Here is a 22,743-nt window from a genome sequence, read left to right as displayed (position 1 = left end):
CCTTGAGGCTTTGAGACCCCCACCGTGTATTCATTCATTGTCATGCTGCAGCATTGGGACCATTCAACAACAGAATTCCATAGACATTTTTACAATATTTATTCTCCCAATCAATGAACATGAATGTTTTTCCATCTCTTTCTGTCTTCTGCAATTTCTTTCATAAGTGTTCTGTAGTTTTTAGAGTATAGATCTTTTACCTCTGGTTAGGTTTATTCCTAGGTGTCTTATACTTTCTGGTGCAATTGTAAATGGGATTATTTCCTCAATTTTTTTTCAGTCTCACTGTTAGTGTATAGAAATACAACTGATTTCTGTGCATTGATTTTATATCCTGCCATGTTGCTGAATTGCTATATGAATTCCAGCAATTTTGAGGTGGAATCTTTGAGGTTTCTACATGAAGTATCATGTCATCTGCTAAGTGAGTTTGACTTCTTTGCCAATTCAGATACCTTTTCTTTTTGTTGTCTGATTGCTAAGGCTAGGACTTCTAGTACCATGGTAAACAATAGTTGTGAGGGGAGCTTCCCTGTCGTGTTCCTGACCTTAGGAACAAAGCTCTCCATTTTTTCCATTGAGAATGATATTTACTGTGGGGTTTTTTACATGGCTTTTATGATATTGGGGTATTTTTCCTCTATCGCTACGCTGTGGAGAGTTTTTATCAAATCCTTTTCTGAATCTATTGAGGGGATCATATGGTTTTTTGTCCGTTTTTTTTTTTTTATTAATGTGATGTATCATGTTGACGGATTTTTAAATGTTGAACCACACCTGCAGCAAAGGAATAAATCCCACTTGGTCATGGTAAATAATCCTTTTAATGTATTGTTGGATTCTAGTAGCTAGTATTTTTGGGAGAATTTCAGCATCCATGTTCACCAGGGATATTAGTCTGTAATTCTCCTTTTTGATGGGGTCTTTGTCTGGTTTTGGGATCAAAGTAATGCTGGCCTCATAAAACAAGTTTGGAAGTATTTCCTACATTCCTATTTTTTTTTTTTTTGAAACAGCTTCAGTAGAATAGACATTGTTTATTCCTTAAATGTTAGGTAGAATTCCCACAAGAAGCCATTGGTCCTGGACTCTTCTTAGTTGGGAGGGTTTTTGATTACTGCTTCAATTTCCTTGCTGGTTATGAGTCTGTTCAGATTTTTTATTTCTTCCTTTTGCAGTTTTGGTAGTTTATAAGTTTCCAGGAATGCATCCATTTCTTCCAGATTGCGTAATTTGTTGGCATACAGTTGCTAATGATATTTTCTTAAAATTCTATTTCCTTAGTGTTGGTCATAATCTCTCCTCTTTCCTTCACGATTTTATTTATTTGAGTCCCTTCTCTTTTCTTTTTGATAAGTCTGGCTAGGGGTTTATCGATCTTACTAATGCTTTCAAAGAACGAGCTTCCAATTTCATTGATCTGTTCTACTGTTCTTTTGGTTTCTATTTCATTGATTTCTCTTCTAATCTTTATTGCTTCCCTTTTACTGCTGGCTTTAGGCTTTATTTGCTGTTCTTTCTCCAGCTCCTTTAGGTATAACGTTAGTTTGTGTATTTGAGATTTTTATAATTTACTGAGAGAAGCTTGTATTGCAATATACTTCCCTTTTAGGGCCTCCATTGCTGCATCCCAAAGGATTTGAACAGTTGTGCTTTCATTTTCATTAGTTTCCATGAATTTTTAAAATTCCTCTTTAATTTCCTGGTTGATTCATTCGTTCTTTAGTAGAATGCTCTTTAGCTCCATGCATTTGTGTTCCTTTGAAATTTCCTCTTGTGATTGAGTTCCAGTTTCAAAGCATTGTGGACTGAAAACATACAGGGAATAATTTCCATCTTTTGGTATTGGTTGAGACCTGATTTGTGAACCAGTGTGTGATCTATTCTGGAGAAAGTTCCATGTGTACTTAAAAAGAATAGTCTGTTGCTTTAGGATGGAATGTTCTGTATACATCTATGAAGTTCATATGGTACAGTGTGTCATTCAAAGCCAGTGTTTCCTTGTTGATCTTCAGCTTAGATTATCTGTCCATTGCTGTGAGTGGGATATTAAAGTCCCCTACTGATAGAGGGAACATTCCTCAGTATCTTAAAAGTCATTTATGAAAAGCCCACAGCAAATATCATTCTCAATGAAGAAAAACTGGGAGTCTTTCCCTTAAGATCAGGAACACAACAGGGATGCCCACTCTCAACCACTGTTGTTCAACATAGTGCTAGAAGTTCTAGCCTCAGCAATCAGACAACAAAAAGAAACAAAAGGCATTCACATTGGCAAAGAAGACAACCTCTCCCTCTTTGCAGATGACGTGATATTGTACATAGAAAACCCAAAAGACTGCATCCCAAGGTTGTTAGAAGTCATACAGCAATTCAGCAGTGTGGCAGGATACAAAAATCAATGCCCATAAATCAGTGGCATTTCTATACACTAACAATGAGACTGAAGAAAGAGAAATTAAGGACTCAATCCCATTTACAACTGCACCCAAAAGCATAAGATACCTAGGTATAAAATTAACTGAAGAGGTATAAGATCTATACACTAAAAGCTACATAGCACTTCAGAAAGAAATTGAGGAAGACACAAAGAGATGGAAAAACATTCCATGCTCATGGATTGGAAGAATAAATGAAAATGTATATGCTACACAGAACAATCTAGGTTCAATGCAATCTTTATCAAAATACCCTGGACTTTAACAGAGTTGGAACAATAATCTTAAGACTTGTACTGAAGCATAAAAGACCCTGAATAGCCAGAGGAATATTGAAAAAGAAAACTAATGCCAAGGGCATCTCAATGCTGGATTTCAAGCTGTATTACAAAGCTGTGATCATTAAGACAGTGTGGTACTGGCACAAAGAGACACATAGATCCATGGAACAGAATAGAGAACCCAGAAATGGGCCCTCAACTCTGTGGTCAACTAATATTCGACAAAACAGGAAAGACTATCTACTGGAAAAAGGACAGTCTCTTCAATAAATGGTGCTGGGAAAATTGGACAGCCACGTGCAGAAGAATGAAACTAGACCATTCTCTTATACCAGACACAAAGATAAACTCAAAATGGATGAAAGATCTAAATCTGAGACAAGATTCCATCAAAATCCTAGAGGAGAACACAGGCAACACCCTTTTTGAATTTGGCCACAGCAACTTCTTGCAAGATACATCTAAGAAGGCAAGAGAAATGCAAAAGTGAATTATTGGGACTTCATCAAGATCAAAAGCTTCTGCACAGCAAAAGAAACAGTCAACAAAACTAAGAGACAACCTACAGAATGGGAGAAGATATTTGCAAATGACCTATCAGATAAAGGGCTAGTATCCAAGATCTAGAAAGAACTTCTTAAACTCAACAGCAAAGAAACAAAAAAATCCAATCATGAAATGGGCAGAAGACATGAAAAGACACTTCTCCAAAGAAGACCTACACATGGCCAACAAGCACATGAGAAAATGCTCTGCATCACTTGCCATCAGGGAAATACAAATCCAAACCACAATGAGATACCACCTCACACCAGTGAGAATGGGGAAAATTAACAAAGCAGGAAATAAATGTTGGAGAGGATGTGGAGAAAGGGGAACCCTCTTGCACTGTTGGTGGGAATGAGAACGGGTGTAGCCACTCTGGAAAACCGTGTGGAGGTTCCTCAAAGAGTTAAAAATAGAGCTACCCTATGACCCAGCAATTTCCCTGCTGAGGATTTACCCCAAAGATATAGATGCAGCATCTGATGCAGTGAAACAGCAGGACACCTGCACCCCAATATCCACAATATCCAAACTGTGGAAGGAGCCTCGGTATCCACTGAAAGATGAATGGATAAAGATGACGTGGTCTATATATACAATGGAATATTACTCAGCCATCAGGAAGGACGAATACCCACTATTTGCTTCAACGTGGATGGAACTGGAGGATATTATACTGATTGAAGTAAGTCAATTGGAGAAGGACAATCATATTTTCACTCATACAGGGAATATAATAGTGAAAGGGATTATAAGGGAAAGGAAAGGAACTGAGTGGGGAAAATCAGAGAGGGTGACAAACCATGAGAGACTCCCAACTCTGGGAAGTGAACAAAGGGTAGTGGAAGGGGAGGCAGGCGGGAAGGATTGGGGTAACTGGGTGATGGGCACAGAGAGGGGCACTTGATGGGCTGAGCACTGGGTGTTATACTGGATGTTGGCAAATAAAACTTCATTAAAAACAAATGAAAAAATAAAGTCCCCTACTATGATTGTATTATCAGTAAATTTCTTTAATTTAATTATTTGATATGATTGGTTGCTCTCAAATTAGGAGAATATTTATGATTTGTTGGGTAGACCCTTTATGTGTGATATAGTGTCCCTCATCATCTTTTTTTTCCTGATACAAGCATGGTTACTCCAGCTTTCTTTTGAAGTCCATTGGCATGAAAAATTGTTCTCTACTCCCGTCAATTTCAGTCTGAGGTTATCTTTGGGTCTAAAAGGAGTCTCTTGTATACAGCAATGAATGGGTGTTGCTTTTCCATCCAATCTGATACCCTATGTCTTTTGACTGGAGCATTTAGTCTATTCACATTCAGACTAACTACTGAAAGACCTGAATTTAGTGCCAGTAAAGTCCCTGCTTCTTTATATCATTCCTTTCTTTCTGGTTTATGTTACTCTTGGGTTCTCTCTTTGATTATAGGATTTCCCTTAATATTTCTTGTGGGGCTGGCTTGGTGGTCACATATTCTTTCAGTTTCTGCCTATCTTGGAAACTCTTTCTCTCTCCTATTCTGAATGAGAGCCTTGCTGGATTAAGTATTCTTGGCTGCATGTTCTTCTCATTTAGGACCCTGAATATATCATACCAGCCCTTTCTGGCCTACCAGGTCTCTCTGGAGAGGTCTGATGCCAGTCTAATATTCCTACCCCTGTAGGTTAGGAACCTCTTGTCTCAAGTTGCTTTCAGGATTTTCTATTTCTGAAATTTGCAAGCTTCAATATTATATGTCAGGGTATTGATCTATTTTTATTGATTTTGGGAGGGGTCCTCTCTACCTCTTCAACATGAAGAACTGTTTCCTTCCCCACATTAGGGAAGTTCTCAGCTATGATTTACCCAAATATACCTCCTAGGCCTCTCTTCTCTATCGGGCATCCCCGTAATTCTGATATTGTTTCATTTTATGGCATCACTGATTTCTCAAAGCCTCTCCACATGGTCCATTAGTTGTCTCTTCCTCAGATTCCTTCCTTTCCAACAACTTGTCTATGTCACTTACTATCTCTTCTGCCTCATTCATCCTAGTTGCTAGAGCATCCAGGTTAGACTACATCTTTTGGAACATTTTTAATTTCACCCTGATTAGATCTCATTTCTTCAGTAAGAGATTCTCCAGTGTCTTTTATACTTTATTCCAGCCCAGCTAGCAACTTTCTAATAGTTATCCTGAATTCTAGCTCCAAAATTTTATTTATATCCATAGATTAGATCTGTAGCAGAGAGTATTATCTCTAGTTCATTCTTTTGTGAATTTCTCCTTCTAGTCATTTTGCCCAGAGAAGAATACATGCACGAGTGAGCATTATCAAAAATATCAACCAGAACCCCAGTGAAATACACACTACACAAATCTGAAGAGGTCAGAAACCAGAAAAAAAGGAAAAGACAACAAAAACAACAACAAACAAAAAAAATAAGGAAAGAAAAAAGCTGGTGGGTGGGCAGAGAGAATATAATTTTATAGGGTAGACAAAACAGGGTGATCCACTTGGTCCTGAGTGTATTTTGATCTGTGTGTTAGAAGACACTAAAATTTTTACTAAAAAAACAAACAAAAAAACAAAAAACCACATGCAAAAATAAAATTGAGTGAAAGGAAGCCAAAAATGTAAATGTAAGTAAAAAATTAAAGCTAAAAATATTTAAAAACAAAGGTTGGTAACATAATAAACTAGTTGAAAGAGAAGAAAGAAATGGAGAATTTTAAACTGAAAGATAAATGAATAATGAGGAAAAAACGTCATTTTATATACTATTTTCCACCAGCACTGGAGTTTTATAGCCCTGTGTGACCCTTAAGCTTGCTGTTCACTTGCTCGTCCAGGTGGTCTTCGGGTGGAGGGGCCCGTTATGCTGATTTTCAGTTGGTGTCTTTGCCTGGGCAGTGGCAACTCCCCTTGCTAAGGGCCTGGTTCAGTGTAAGCTGTGTTTGGTTGCTCTCTGTGGCTTCTGTTCCCTAAAGGCCTTCCAATACTTCCTTAGAGGATCGAAATAAAAATGACCGCGCCCAATCTCCAGCCCCCAAACCAAAAGATTGAGGTCCCCTCTCTTCAGTAAACCCTCAGCGATAAACAGTTTATTTTTGTGTCTACCAAATTCTGCAAACTCCTGCGGTATGCACCCACATCAATCCTCCCAGGAGAAGGCAGAGGTTTTGCCATTTCTGCACTTTGTAGGGCCTTGGCATGGAGAGCAGTCCCCCAGTGTGGCACACACCCACTCCACCCATCTTGGGGGATGGTGGAGGGTCACCCGTTTTGGTTCTTTACAGGCCTCCACTCTAAAAGCCATAGTCTAGTTTGCACAGACCATTCCATTCCTCCAAGGGGAAGGACAGGGTCCCTGCTTTCCTGTCTTTTGCATGGTTCTGGCACTGAGACCTGCATCCCCAGGTCATGTACCACCCACTCTCCCCCTCCCAGGGGAAGGCGGAGAGTGGTCACACACAGAATGGTCACCTGATCTGGCTGTAGCTTACGGTTTATGGTAAACCCAGCTGAGAGCCCCTTCCTAGGTTGGCTGATGGTAACTAGTTTCCCTGCTCCAATGCTTGGACCTCTACCAGGTCAGGCGCCCCCATTCTTTCTGTGACTCCAAGGATCCTGAGACCACACTGCCCCACTTAGAATTTGGCCCCATTTCACGACCTGAGCAGCTTTCAGGCAGGGATAGCTTTCACTGGAGCAGATTTCTAAGGAGTCTGATTTTGCCCTCCCGGGGCTCTATCACTTTCTAGTAGCTGCCTTACTGAGGCTCAGCCTTACTGAGGCTCAGCCTTACTGAGGCTCCCCTCCCCCTGCAGTTTATCTTCAGATATACCCCCTCAGAATCACTTCTCTGCATGTCCTACCTGCAAAAAGTGATCACTTCTCTACTTGTAGAATTCCACATATTCTTTTCTTCTTCTATCTCGGTTTGAATTCATGAGTTTTCAGAATGATTTGATAGGTATCTATTTAAATTAAAGGGACCAGATAAAACAAGGTCCCCACTCTTCTGCCATTTTGCTTCCCCTTAGCCTCATCTATTTTCTGTGTCACTACTTTATTTGAACCCCCATCAGCTATTCAAAAGTCTCCCTATATTTCTTATCATATACTTTAAGTTTTATTTAAATTTCAGTCAACATACAGTGTAATATGTTTCAGATAAACAATATAGTGATTCCACATTTCCATACAACACCTGGTGCTCATCCTAAATGCGCTCCTTAATCCCCCATCCACCACCACCTCTGTTACCATCAGTTTGTTCTCTATAGTTAAGAGGGTTTCTTGGGTTGCTTCCCTCTTTTATACCCCCTTTTGTATCCTAAATTCATATGGATGAAACCATGTGGTAGGTCATTCTCTGACTTATTTTGCCTAGTATAATACTCTCTAGCTCTATGTTGTTGCAAATGCCAAGATTTCATTCTTTTTGATGGCTGAATAATAAATACTCCATTGTGAGTGTGTGTATGTTTTTTTAATCCATTCACCAGACAGTGGATACTTACACAGCTTTCATAACTTGGCTATTATAGATCATGCTATAATCATCATGGTGCATGTATCCCTTTGAATTAGACTTTTGTATTCTTTGGGCAGATACCTAGTAGTATTTGGTATTTATCAATTGTGGGGTCATAGGATAGTTCCATTTTTAATTTTTGAGGAACCTACATGCTTTTTTTTTTTTTTTTTTTTTTTAATATTTTAGGAACCTCTATACGGTTTTCCAGAGTGGTTGCATGAGTTTCCATTCCCACCAACAGTGCATGAAGGTTCCTTCTCCACATCCTCACCAGCATCTGTTTTTTCTTAAATTGTTGATTTTAGCCATTCTGACAGGTATCTCACTGTAGTTTTAATTTGTAGTTCTCTGATAATCAGTTATGTTGAGCATTTTGTTATGTGTCTATTGGCCATCTGTATGCCTTCTTTGGAAAAGTATCTATTCGGGTCTTTCACTCATTTTTAAACTGTATTATTTGTTCTTAGGGTGTTGAGCCATACCACCAAAACATCCATGAACACATCCAATCTTGTCTCACCACTTTAAATTTACCTCTTCCAATCCATTCTCTATGCAGAGTGGTCTTTGATCCCATCCTTGTTATAACTTACCATTATTTTACTATACATTCTAAGTAATTCAATGTGGCTTGCAGCCCCTATATGATCTGAGCTAGTTTCTAGCCTCATCTGTAACTTGTCTTTTTCCTAAAACCTATAACTATCCACATTCACTTTATCCACAACACCTCTTGTTCCATGGCCCTGGGCCTTCTCACCAGCCAGTCTTTTGAATGGAAACTTTTCATTCTTCTCACAATCTCCTTGATTGGTTCCCATTCAAATTTTAAGTCTGACCTAAAGTATCTGGGTGAAATCATCTCCTCTCCTCTTCCAGTTCCTTCCCACATCCTTCTGGGCTAGAGCCTTTAATTCTTCTTCAGAACCTGCAATCTTCCCTAAGAACCCCATGCTATATGTACTGATCTACCAGTCACTATTCTCAATTAGTTGGTACACTCCTAAAATATCATTTCTTTTACAGCCAACAGTCTGAAATGGCACCATCTCTCATTACATCTCATCCTAAGCCCCTTTTGAGTCTCAAGATTTAATTTCTTGATCACAGGTCTTACACTCTTCTATTGCCATCTTGGTTCCAACAGGTTCCTGAGAAAGAATGTGTACTAAATAACTATTTCCAGATATTGGTCTCCAAATTGTCTTTAGCCCCACCTACAATTGTGTTGCTGTGTATAGAAATGTAGTTTGAAAACTATTTTATTTCAGAATTTTGGAGATAGTACTCCATTTTTTTAAAACACAAAAGTTATTTAAACACATTAGTGTCATAACTAGAGCAAATTCAGCAATTGTGGGGGAGGGGAAGGACTTAGAGTTTTAAATAACTAATCACAAATTTTTATGTAAAATTCTTAACAGTTCATATTGTGAGAGTGGCATGAAACAGCAATCAAAATACAATTATTACCTGGAAATAAAATTCATACTCATGAAATTTAGTTCTAACAAGCTTTTTATTCCAATAGTAATTATATTTTTCAGTTTTTCAGCTTGAAAAGAATCTCTAAATCTTCAGGTAATTTAAAATCTTGGGCTAATATGAAAATAATGATAAATGGTTGACTTTATGTGTGCATGTATGCAGGTCTGGGTTTAAAAATGTGGAGATTCATGTAACTACCACTACAATCAGAATACAGAATAGTATCATTCCAAAAATCTCCCTCACACTGCATCTATGCAGTCAAAACTCCACAACTCCTAAACTTTGGCAACTACTGATCTGTTCCTTAACCCTATTTGTGCAGTTTTTCCAGAATGTTATACAAATAGATTTATACAATATGTATATAACGGCTGTGTTTAGCTTAGCATAATGCCTTTGAGGTTCATCCATTTGTTGTGCCTATCAAGAGTTCTTTTTTTCCAGTAGTATTCTATTGTAAAGCTATACTAGCATTCATATACCCATTCACCCATTAGTAGATATTTGAGTTGCTTCCATATTTAGGCGATTATGGGTAGACTGGCTATAAACACCCTTTTTGTGAAAACCTCAATTTTTATTTCTCCAAAATAAATCCTCAGAGTGGGGATACTGGGACTCATGACAAGTATAGGTTTAACATTGTAAGAAACTTCTAAATTCTTAAGAGTAGCTATGCCACTTTGCATGCTCACCAGCAGTTTGTAAGGGTTACACTGGTTCTACATCGTTGTCAGCACTTGGTATTGTTAATTTTTAATTTTAGCCATTTTAATAGGTGTCCAATGGTGTCTAACTGATTTTAATTTGCATTCCCTAACAGCAAATATGAAGCAGCTTTTAATGTGATAATTTGCCAGAGAGTCTTGTGAAGTAGGTCTTCAAATATTTTGCCCTTTTTGAGTTTTACAAATTCTTTAGATCTAAGGTATCAGGTTTAAGTGTTTTCTCAGTTTCCAGCTTCTCTTTCCATTTTCTTAATGTCTTTCACAAAAAAAGGTTTTTTTTATGAAAAAGTTCGATTTATCATTTTTCTTTTATGAATTGAGCTTGGATTGCTGTTCTACTGAGTTTACTTGTACAATATAAGAAGTTAGGGCAAGATTTTATTTTTTTGGCCAATGCATGTCTAATTGTTCACATCATTTGAATAGACTATTTTATCCATTGAATTACCTTTGCATGTTTGTCGAAAATCACCTGGTCATAATGGTATGGGTTTATTTCTAGACTATGCTGTTTCATTGATCAGTGTGCCTACCCCTTCACCAAAACCAAGGTCTTAATTACCCTTGTGTCAGACTTACCATTGTAAGTCTTAAAATTAAGTTCTCTGGTTCTTTCAACTCAACTCTTATTTTTCGTATAGGTTTTAGAAATAGCTCATCAGTATCTACAATAATTTCTACTGAGTTTCCCATTAAAACTGAATTATACCCATAGATCAGTTGGGCAAGATTTATATTCTCACTGCATCTGGTCTTTCAATTTACAAACAATTTTAAAAGGATATCTTACAGTTTTTCACCAGCATTTAAACTTTTTCAAACAGAGATTCTTTACATACTATTAGATTTATACTCATTTTATATGGCTGTTCCAAAAAATTATTGCAAACTTAGTGGCATAAAACAACAAAAATTTATTATTGTACAGACTGTAGTTTAGAAATCTAATATGTCTTGTTGGGATAAAAATCAAGCAGTTTACAAGGATACATTCTTTTCTTGAAGTACTACAGGAGAATCTGTTTCTTTGCTTTTTCCATTTAATAGAAAATTTCTTGGCTTTTCGGCTTGTTGTCATCCATCTCTCTAAATCCCTTCTGCCTTCTTTTTCCACTTTTAAGGGTTTTGTGATTATATTAGGCCTGAACAAACCATCCAGAATAATTTTTTTTTTTTAGTGGGCTTCATGCCCAGCTCAGAGCCCAACATGGGGCCCAAACTCAAAATGCTGAGATCAAGACCTAATAACAACCTTAATTTCCCTTTGCCATGTAACATCATATATTCATGGGTTCTGGGGATTACAATATGGTGGACACCTCTAGGTGGTCATTATTTTGCCTACCACATTGAGCATTTTTTTCTTTTTTGAGAATATTGAAATCAAATTGATTTTTATTTTAGTTTCTAATATTCAGTGCTAGCATATAGAAACATGATTGATTTTCCATGTTGACTCATGATCCTGTTATCTTGCTAAACTCATTCATTTTATAGTTTTTGGTAGATTGCTAAGATTTTCATAGTCAGCAATCATGTCAGTGATGGGCAGTTATTTCTTCTTTTCTAGTATGTATGCCTTTTATTTTTTTTTCTTATTGCCCTAGATAATACTTGCTATTAAATGTTGAAGAGAGGACAGTGAATATCACCATTTTGTTGCTAATCTCAGGAGGATATATTTAGTATTTCACCATTAAGTATGATGTTAGCTATTAGTTTATTCGTGGATTTTCCTGTCAAATTAGGGAAGTTACTTTCTAGTTATAGTTTTCTATGCCTGAGGAATAGGTGCTAATTTTTGTCAAATGCTAATATGTATCAGTTGAATGTGATCTTGTAATTTTTGTTCTTAGTCTGTTAATATGATAGACCCAATCAACTTTCAAAAACAAAACAAAACAAAACAAAAATCAAACCAACTTTGCATGACTAGGATAAATTTCATATAGTCATGGTGCATCTTTTTATCTATTGCTGAATTCCATTTACAAATATTTTGAGATATTTTTTGTGTATGTGTGTGGAATAGTAGTCTGTAATTAGGCTTTCCTGTTCTATTTTTGTTTGGTTTTGGCATCAGTAGTGCTGGCCTCACCAAATGAGTTGGGAAATTCTAATACTTATGTTTTCTGAAAGTAATTGTGTAGAATTTATGTTATTTTGTGTTCTTTTTCTTTGGCAAGTACAATTTGGGGCTGGAAAGATTTTCTCTCCCTGAAATTTCTATAAATAGGACAATTCAAGTAATTTCTTTATGTGCAAGTGTTTATAGCCTGCGGCTTTCAAGGAATTGGTTCAGGTCATTTAAGTCATCAAATTTATGTGCATAGAGCTATTTGTAGTATTCCCTTATAATTCTCTCAATGTTTTTAGAATATGTATTGATATCCCTCTTTCCTTCCTGATTTCAGTAATTTGTGTTCTCTCTTGTTTGTCTAGGTAAAGGTTTATCAACTTGATCTTTTCAAAGAATCAGCTATCGTTTTTATTATTTTTAAATTTTTCAATTTCACTAATTTCTGCTTGAATCCATATTACTTCCTTTTAGTTTTTAGTTTTGTACCCCCCACCACTTTTTTTTTTTTTTTTTTTTTAGTTTCTTAAAATGAGAGCTTATATAGTGACTCGAATCCTTCCTATTTTAATAGAAAACATTTAAGGTTATAAATTCATCTCAGCACTGCTTTACCTGCATCCCACTATCATGTATTGTATTTTCATATTTTTATTAAACAAGTTTTCTAGTTTATCTTGATATTTCTTTGACCTCTGGAATATATACAAATGTGCTGTTTAAGTTTTAAGTGCTTTCTTTAGGAGTTCATTTGGAGGGATCCCTGGGTGGCGCAGTGGTTTGGCGCCTGCCTTTGACCCAGGGCGCGATCCTGGAGACCTGGGATCGAATCCCATGTCAGGCTCCCGGTGCATGGAGCCTGCTTCTCTCTCTGCCTGTGTCTCTGCCTCTCTCTCTCTGTGTCTATCATGAATAAATAAATAAATAAATAAATAAAAAAAAAAGAAAGGAGTTCATTTGGATTCTTTGTCCTTGCAAAAGTTCTCTTGAGTTTTTTTTGTTGTTGTTTTAATCTGGGAATATATTCATAGCACCTTCATTCCTGTATGGTATTTTCACTGGATATAGAATTCTGAGTTTGTTGTTCTCTTTCAGCACTTTGAATGTTGCTGTTTCTGGTGTTCATTGGTTATGAGGCAAAATCTGTAATCTTAGTAAGAGGTCATTTTTTAGATGGCTACTTTCAAGATTTTCCTTAGTTTTCAGTTTATGGTATATATTCAGCACATTTCTTTGGCTGTCTCATCTTTGGTATTTGCTGAACATTTTGGAACTCCGAGTTTACATTTCTCACAAAATTTGGGAAATTTTCAGCCATTAGATTTTTGGTGATGCATAATCCATTTACTATAGGCTAGCAATGTTTCAAACGCTAGCACTGCTACTGGTCTTTCATCTCCTTCAGTCTACTGATGGCAGACTTTACCGTGATGGTAGAAGTGGTATTGCAGGTCCAGGCACCACCTGCTACTGTTTTCATTCACAAACTAGACCCCTACAGCTCGTCTTTTCATCTTGGTTTTGCCACAGAAGGAGAAAGCATACTTGGTGTGCTGGCTTATTTTAATCTTCTTCACCATTTTCCTGAAGGAGGCACCATAACAGGTCCCATAATTACTACGGATTCTGACTTTCTTGGTGTGGTTAGCCATGTCACTGTAAACGAGGTCTGAGCCCAGAGAGGATCAGCCATTATACTTTTAAAACATTTTGTTCTGCACTCCTCTTACTCTACATCTAGAAATGTACTATTATACCTTTTCAAACTGTTGCACCGGTGATCCCTGTGTCTCTTTGTTTTTCAGTCTTTTTCTCTGTCATTTGGGTTGGATTATTTCTACTGATCTATATCTGAGTTCACTGATCTTTCTTCTCCTATCTTCATTGTGCTATGAGACCATCCAAAGAAATTGCCTTGGTTGTTTTCAGTTCTACAATTTCCATTTTTTATTTACTATTTGTTAACTCTCTCCATATGTTGCCTGAGTGTTTACCTTTACTTTCAGGAACATGGTTTTAATAGCTACTTTAATGTTTTTGATTTCAGTATCTGTGTCATCTTGGTATACTCAAATCTCTTTTTGTGTTATTGAAAGGTTTCTGGTCCTTTGTATACCAAATCATTCTATATGATATCCCAGATCTTTTGAATATCTTAGGAGGCTCTAGGTCCCATTTAAGTCTTATAGAAAAGGTTATTTACTTCAGCAGGCAATTGGCCCCATTAAGTTTAGTTTGCAAGTTCCTTAATACATTTTTATATCGTGACTTCAACATCAGTTTCCAAAACTTCTACATGCCATTCCCTGCATGTACACTGCCCAGTGGCCAGTCTAGGACCTAGAGCATGTCTCACCTACAGTCTCTTAAAAACTATTTTCCTATGCTATTAAGGGTAATGTACATGCATGTGCAGCTCAGCAATAAACCTAAGAATTCATATACACTTTCTGTGTGATTATTTCCCTTAGCTTCCTCCTCTCTACAGTCTCTCCAACACTTTGTAGTTCCCAGAAGCCCCCTCTTCCAGATTGTCTGACTATAAAGCTGGGGTTCCATTTCCATCGCTCTGCTATATACTTCCCATTACTCTGTACAGTACATTACTGTGTATGACTGCCTGTAGGGCAAAGCGGTAAAACAAAAAACAAAAACAGAAGAACAGAGTGGGGGGAAGCAGTGGGTACTCTCCCTATGCTTTTACAACCACCAGATCTCTGATCAATATGTTGTCTGTCCCTTCAAGCTTTACACACTTGCCTAGCTACCACTGCTGTTTCCACTACTGTCAATGTGAGGTTGACTAGGGACTAGGATGGAATAGAACTGGGGGGAGGGAGAGCTTAAAATTTTCCCTACTCTTGGGGACACTTGGGGGTCCACTTTACCAATCCTCAGAAATAGAAAGCTTCTCTTGGAGCTCTCTGTCTGCACTTGATATGGTGTATTGAGTTTTAGGCTACAATTACACTCAGACCAGGAAATACAAAAGGGAAAAACCCTTTATTTTTTCAGTCCTCAGCCACCCCATGCCTTCTGTCTAGAGATTTTGTGTTCATTTGGTAAGATAGGATAGGGTATGCTTATTTTATCTTGATTAGAACGGCACCTTTTTTTTTTTTTTTCCTCTCTTTAAAGACAGAGTGAGAGGGGCAGCCCCGGTGGCACAGCAGTTTAGCGCCACCTGCAGCCCAGGGTGTGATCCTGGAGACCCGGGATCAAGTCCCACATCGGGCTCCCTGCATGGAGCCTGCTTCTCCCTCTGCCTGTGTCTCTGCCTCTCTCTGTGTCTCTCATGAATAAATAAAATCGTTTTTTTAAAAAAAAGTTAAAAAAATACAGAGAGAGAATGGAGAAGAGAGGGAAAGGCAGAGGGAGAATCTTAAGCAGGCTTCATGCCCAGTGCAGAGCTCAGTATTACAACCCTGAGATCATGACCTGAACCAAAATTAAGAGTCAGATACTTAACTGATTAAGCCACCCAGGTGCCCCCAGCACTTCTACTTTTTTTTTTTTTTTAATTTAATTGTAGTAAAAAAAAAAAAAACCCACAGATGTTACCATCTTAACCACTTTTAAGTATACAGTTTGGGAATATTAATTCACTTTAATCAATCTCCACATCTTTTCCATTTTGCAAAATAGTCTATTCCTATTGAATAACAACTTATTTTCCTCCAGCCACCATTCTACTTTTTGTTTCTATGTTTGACTACTTTAGATACTGCGTCTACATGGAATCACATAGTTTGTCTTTTTGTGACTGATTTCACTTAACATATTCTCTACAAAGTTTATCCATGTTGTAGTACATGACAATTTCTTTATTTGAAGGCCGAATACTCCCTTGTATAGAGCACATTCTTTTTTTTTTGTATAGAGCACATTTTCATTCAGTTCATCCACTGATAGTTGTTTTTTCACCTCATCTATTGCGAATAATGCTATTATGAACAAATTAAGCACATGGGGGTGCTAATAACTCTTTTGAGACTCTGCTTTCAGTTTTCTTTTTTGGCTACATATACTCACAAGTGGGATTACTGCATCATATGGTAATTATAATTTTTTGAGAAACCTCAATACTATTACCCATAGCAGCTATACCATTTTACCATTTACATTTTCACTTACACTGCAGAGGAGCTCTAATTTCTTCACATCACCAAACTTTTTCGTATAGTAGCTATCTTAATGAGGGAAATCATAACACATTGTGGTTTTGATTTGCATTTCTATAGTTATTAATGGCATTGAACATCTTTTTCATATGCTTATTGGTCATTTACATACCATCTTGAGAAATGTCTACTCAATCCTCTACCCAATTTTTAATTGGGATTATTTCTAATGAGTTGAGTTTTTATTAGTTTCTTCTAAGATACATAATTTATAAATATTTTCTCCCATTTTACATGTAGACCTCCATTTTCTTTTAGCTTCCAGTATTACTATTGAGAGGTCTGCCTTCTTGATCCTTTGTATGAAACCTTTATTCCCCCTCACTTCTGAAAAATCTTATGATGCTGTTTTTCCCACTATTTCAAAATTCCATGACTATTTTAATTGGCATGTATATATTTTGCTCCATTTTTATGAGCCGTTTTATTTATTTTAAAAACTTTATTCATGAGACACACAGAGAGAAAGAGAGGCAGAGGGAGAAGCAGGCTCCATGCAGGGAGCCTGACATGGGACTCCATCCCAGGTCTCCAATATCACACGCTCAGCTGAAGGCAGCGCTAAACCGCTGAACCACCCAGGCTGCCCTATGAGGTCCTTTAATTTGGAAGGTCTCTTCAGTTCTGGGAAAATACTTCAATCAGCTCTATAATGATTTCTTTCCATTTTTTGGTTTCTCTATCTCCTTTTATTCTATTATCATCTTGATCTATTTGAGAATCTACTCTATCAGTTAAATTGGTATTTAGTGAGATTACTGCTATTTAAACTTAAATTATTTTTAGTTGTAGAATTACTATAGCCCATATTCACTTCTCTTGTTCATCCTTTTAAGACCATTGTTTTATTACAATTTTCTTTATTCTCTTTTACTCTTGTTATTGTTCTAGAATTTGTACATTTCCATAGCTTTGTGATTTAGCCTTAAGACATTTTCTATGTCCCTGTGGGTGTTAGAGCCCCAGACCTACCCTTTTTATTGTATTTTCACTATCTACACTCTGAGTTACCTAACGCTTATTGCTATCCTTTGAGTTCGGTCCATTTGTGGCCAAAAGAACATTTGTGATGTGTCTGTTTACTTGTATTTATCTAGCATTTCTATTTCTAACAGAAAGGGTTACACTGCAGCATGTCATGTTGCTTTACAGAGTAGCCTACACTTAGCAATTGTCACCAAATATAAGCATATGTATACACACATATAAGTAGATATGTGAATATATCGAGTAAAGAAAATCAAGCACATTTCATAGGATTCCACAGAATACAGTTTTGTTAGCATTTATTTTATAAAGAGAGCTAGGTTATATTATATAAACCAAACAACCCTTTATAACTAACACCTTTCAAAGCCTTTGTAGTTTTAAAGGGGATAGGCCCACAACCATTTCAGCTGAGTTGGATAATGAATACTGCAGACAGCAAAGCACTATAATCCCCAACACGAAAAACTTATAGTTGTTGCAGGGCATGAAATTTGGAAATACTTATCAGACCTTCTGAACTTTGAACAAAGTTAAAAAAGCCTGGCAGCATTTTCTCCCCCTGAACAATGTGTTGGTTGACTTAGAAAAAAAGAAAACTTTTCTATTTGGACCTTGGCTCGTATCCCTGTACGTTAGCCATTGCAAACGTTTATCACTATTTTAAAAGCTAGAGAATAGGAGGGGGAGTAAAATATCTGCCTCAAGCATTTTTTTCCTCCAAAAATAAAAATAAAAAGAGGAAGGGAGGGAAGATGCTTAAAACAATATTACTCTGCATTCTCCACTTTGTCGTTCAATGCTTTACAATTGCCTAATTGTTCATCAGCGTCACAAAAGAAATGCCTTTTATTTTCTCCAGGCACTTAGAGATGACTAAGTGTCACTTAGTCAATTGGCAGAACAAAGAAGTCAATTTATGGATCACATTTTCTCTGTTTCGTTGTTCTTGAAAATAATTCACTTTATTGGTTTAGTGTTCTGGAAAGGTGAGGGATTGACAGGCCTGAAGTACAGAAATATCATCCCATAGATTCACGTTGCGCGCACATACACACACACACACACTTCTGTTTAAAACTAGAGGTGAAAAGGTAACAGTTTCTCAGTCTCTTACTGCAGCAAACCACTCTAAAAATTAAACAATACTTCGAACTCCTGACTTTCTCCACGCATATTTCATCTGAATGTAGATACCTGCCTGCATTATTCTTTCCATACCAATACTATTGATTAATTAAGCTATCCCTCAATCATCTTTTTGATACATACAGAAAGTGGTTATTTAGCATTACAATATAAAAAGCTTAATGTATCCTTTGTGTTCCTCTACTTAAAAGTAGCATTACAAAAAAAAAAATAAAAAAATAAAAAAAAAATAAAAAAAGGTAGCATTACAATTGCAGAGGTTTGGAAAATACATACCATATAAAAAAGAAAAAAAGAATTGCCAATAATTTCGTAACAGAGAAAACCACCATTTTTATGTGATCTTGCCATAATTTCTCTATATTCATAACAAATTATAATCCTGAATATATTGACTTCATTTTATTTTGTGAGCATTTACAAGAGATCAAATATTCCCCTAAAATCATTGCTAAGTTGTCCATATATGAATATACCTACCTTTTTAAACCATTCCCTTTCTATTGGGCAGCCAAATTATGTACACTATGTGTGATCATAAGTAACACTGAAATGAGTATCACTGAACATGTCTTTGTATAGATCTCTACTTTCTTAGATTAACTTATTTCTAGTGGACTTACTACCCTCAAAGATACATTTTTTAAGGCTTTATACAGTATGTGGCCAAATCACCTTCCAAGTTTACTAATTTACTACCCTTAAAATGGAGTCAGTTTTATCTTATATGCATAATACACTTTTTTTCATAATACATTTTTGAATGGTGAAAATAGTACCTTAACAATCAATGGACCATGGACTGCCTTGATTCAGAGTTGAGCTATTGGATTTTTCTATTAGCTTGTATAGAAAATGAAATTTACTATGGAAGAATGTGTGCTCCTTTATTATTTTACTTGTATTTTTCCAGTATAATCTTAGAAAGAAAAAAATGTTAGTTTCATACTTTTCGTTATCCTTTAATCTTGTATACTGGTAAACCTCTGAAATAACTCAATGCTATTTAAATCATTTTAAATTCATCCCTCAGAAATATGAAATGTATTCACATTGCAACATGTTTCCTTATCTTTTAAGAAAGGTATCTAATTATGGAATATATCATTATGCTTTTTTAAAAAAAGTATTACTCCTTTTTAAAATTAAACTAAAAAGTTTTGAGAGCCTGGTTAGAGAAAAATTTAGAGGAAAAAGTCAGAAAAGAAATTTGGAAGAAAGATGCACAGATGTTTGCTATTCCCTTTTAATCACTTTTCCCCAGAAATTGTTCATTTCACCGGAATCCACTAAATATGGGAATAAAACTGCTGCAGAGTACAGTCTATATCCACAAATGAAATTATCTAGTTATATTCAATCTACTCTGTATTTTTGAACAGCAAGTGCATTTTCTATATGCATAGTGAGCATTGAAAAACACTACAGCCACAAATTGTGATTAGAAAAGCTGCTTGTTTAGCAGTTTCAAAGAAAACCAACATGACAATCAAACATGGAAAGCAGATGGAAAATTTATTTCAGGACATGTAGCAATAATAGAGAAATTAGGGAGCAATTAAAACATGAAAAAAATCAGTTTAGCTGAGAAAGTGAATCCAAAGTTATTTCAGTTCAGTTCCCAATTACGCTTGTTCTTAAACCAAGATTTGAATTAGGAAGAATGAAATCTGAATGTTCTTTCAGCAAATAAGGTACAACTTGGAATGACATGTAGTGATTGTTTAAAACAATCTTAGCAACCAGAGCAATTACTCAATACTAGCATTTATTTTTAGATGGTAAATTCCCATGTTTAGACTGCTAGATATCAGCATTATCAGAAACTCCTTGTAGTCAGCCTTGTACACTTCTAATTATTTTTAAAAATTAAAATGCTCATTTTAAGTAGCTTGAATAGTAACAAGGGCCCTACGTGTGAGTTTCTTATACCTCTAGTGTCAAATACATCAGGAGAAATTCATGCGACCCTTGAAAAGAAAGCCTTCTATAAATCACTATTAAAGGACTTGGCTAGAACATGCCAAGGCACAAGGATACCTTCATAGGAATATTTGCACTTCTACATGTAATGAATTATAGCATCAGGTAGAAGTAATTCCAGACACTCACCCAGAATTCTCCTACTGCAGGGCTAGAGATTGACATAGAAGGCCGCAGGCGCATCCCGAGAAGATGGGGCTGGTGAAAAAGCAATGGGTTTGCCAGTGTTATTTATAGTGTTTTTGGCTGGATTCACCTGATCCTATTGAAAGAATCATGTGCAAGTGGCTTAATAAGAAAACACTTCCAGGAAAAACCAGTAAAGGAGTGTAGGACCCAAGACCAGGAAAAGGTTGGATCTAATAAAGTACTTAAAACTTTTAGGCAAAGGCCCTGGAGGGTAGTTTTGGCCTGATCCAGAGAGAATTTTGAAGTGTTACGTCTTAGTTTTGTCCCAACACATAAATGTACCTCAGAGAAGACATGACTTGGTTAAGTTGCCACCAAATAGCTGATTGGTCTTCCCAAGAGTTGATAACATATTGAGCAAATAATATCAGATTCCAATTCTGACACATTAGATATTCAACGTCTTTGAGAAGCCCATGCAATTGAGTCCATGGATTGAGTCCATGCACAGCTGCTAACCTAATACCATGGCTACTCAATTTGTGGGCTTAAAGGGGAAAAGACAATGGTTGGGACAAGCTATTCTTACTTTAAGTAAAACATGATTTATATTTATTGAAAAAAGTAAACAGGCATATATAATGTTCTGGTGAAAGTCTTTTATTTCCCCACCTCCACCCACAGGTATAATCACTATTATTTAGTACATGCCTCTTTCAGACCTTTCATTAAAGTTTTCTCTTAACTGTTTATTGAAAAACCTTGGGGGAAAATCATTCCTGACTCTATCATCACTTTTAAAAAGTACATGAATAAGTACTGTATTCCAACCCATCTCTCTTCCCTTTCCTTTTCAAGTTTTTGTGCCAAATAAAAGTATAGGCAAAGGATAATAACCCTCAAAAAACAAAAAAGGAAAAGAAACTAAGTGGGAAAGCTTGAAATCTCTTTAAAAAAGGAGGCAGTAGAAAAGCAGATAGACCTTCCTCTCTCTTTTTGTTTATTAGCCAACAATTTCCTAAAGGATTTGAGGTTGTCTTTAAAAATATGTGTAACACAGTAAAAAGTAGATAAAAATGAGGCCTGATGTAAAAGTGAAACCTATACTGGATAGTAGAGATTTCTATAGGATAATTACACTGTGGTCTAGAACTTGACTTTGACCTGGGAGGCAATCAGAAGAGTGAACTTTTGGATTCTGTTGAAGATATAGAAAGCTGGAAAGTACATCACTCCCATCCATACAGTAATAAAAACGTTCAGATACTCTACAAAATCATGACTACTTTTGAATCCAATGGGAAGTTAAGGTTTCAAGGTAACTAACTTGAAATCTAAAGAAAGACAGGAACCTCCATGGAGAGACAAGATATGAGCATTTACTATCTTAACAGCACACAATCTGATAGGAAAAATTCATTCGAAAATCTTAACAAATTGATAGAGGCCAAATGTGGGCTAATGTGAGAATATAGAACATCTGGAAGACAGAGATAGAGGGAGGATTCATACCCGCCCACCAAGTCTTCATAGACCTTATCAGGTACATCAGGTATATATAACAGCTGGGGCAAATTTTTTAGAATCAGTAATTAATGTTTCATGAAAGGAGTCTCTAAGGATAGAGAAAAACCCCATTTTATTAAATGAATACAGCTTAATATCAAAACAGAATTGTAACAGTCAAAGAGAAGAAATTGTATGCAAATTCCACTTAAAAAAAGATGTAAAACCCCGAATTAAAATGTTATCTAACCTAATTCTACAGCATATTTTTAAAACAAGACAATCATAATTGATTAAGATTTATCTCAGAATAGGTGGGTAGGGAATGGGATTAGGAAGGGTGAATGAAGGGAACAAAACATAAAACAAAGGAAGTGAAATAAAATTAGAGTCATCAGTGGACTGATGATGATAGTAAGCTTCACATTTATTCTGCATACCTGATTTTTAATTAAAAAGAAAGTAGACTGGAGCAAGGAGAAGATATGGGAAATCACATGAAGTGTTCATTTTTTGGAGCCGGTCAGATATCACTCTGGGAAAGCTAATATATTTTTCTCCCTGCTAATCTGCATCCTCTCCCCACCAGCAGGAAATGTCATCTGGTTGGTCTTATCTCTGTGCACAAAAATTTATAAGGCATTTTATGTTGTCACTAGCTAGCAAGAATCTTGTGATCTTGACACTAGTACTTTCCAAGAAAGCAAGACTCACATGGT

At 36.3% G+C, this 22,743-nt stretch overlaps 1 pseudogene; it reads right to left on the bottom strand.

Moving 5' to 3' along the window:
- Window positions 1–13,470: 13,470 nt before the first annotated feature.
- LOC106558468 lies at window positions 13,471–13,741 on the bottom strand (annotated as a pseudogene).
- Window positions 13,742–22,743: the final 9,002 nt, after the last annotated feature.

This window comes from Canis lupus, chromosome 3 (assembly GCF_011100685.1).
Source record: "Canis lupus familiaris isolate Mischka breed German Shepherd chromosome 3, alternate assembly UU_Cfam_GSD_1.0, whole genome shotgun sequence".
Classification (NCBI taxonomy): domain Eukaryota; kingdom Metazoa; phylum Chordata; class Mammalia; order Carnivora; family Canidae; genus Canis; species Canis lupus.
The sequence above is the reverse complement of the archived record's forward strand: the minus strand, read 5'-3'. Positions and strand labels throughout refer to the sequence as shown.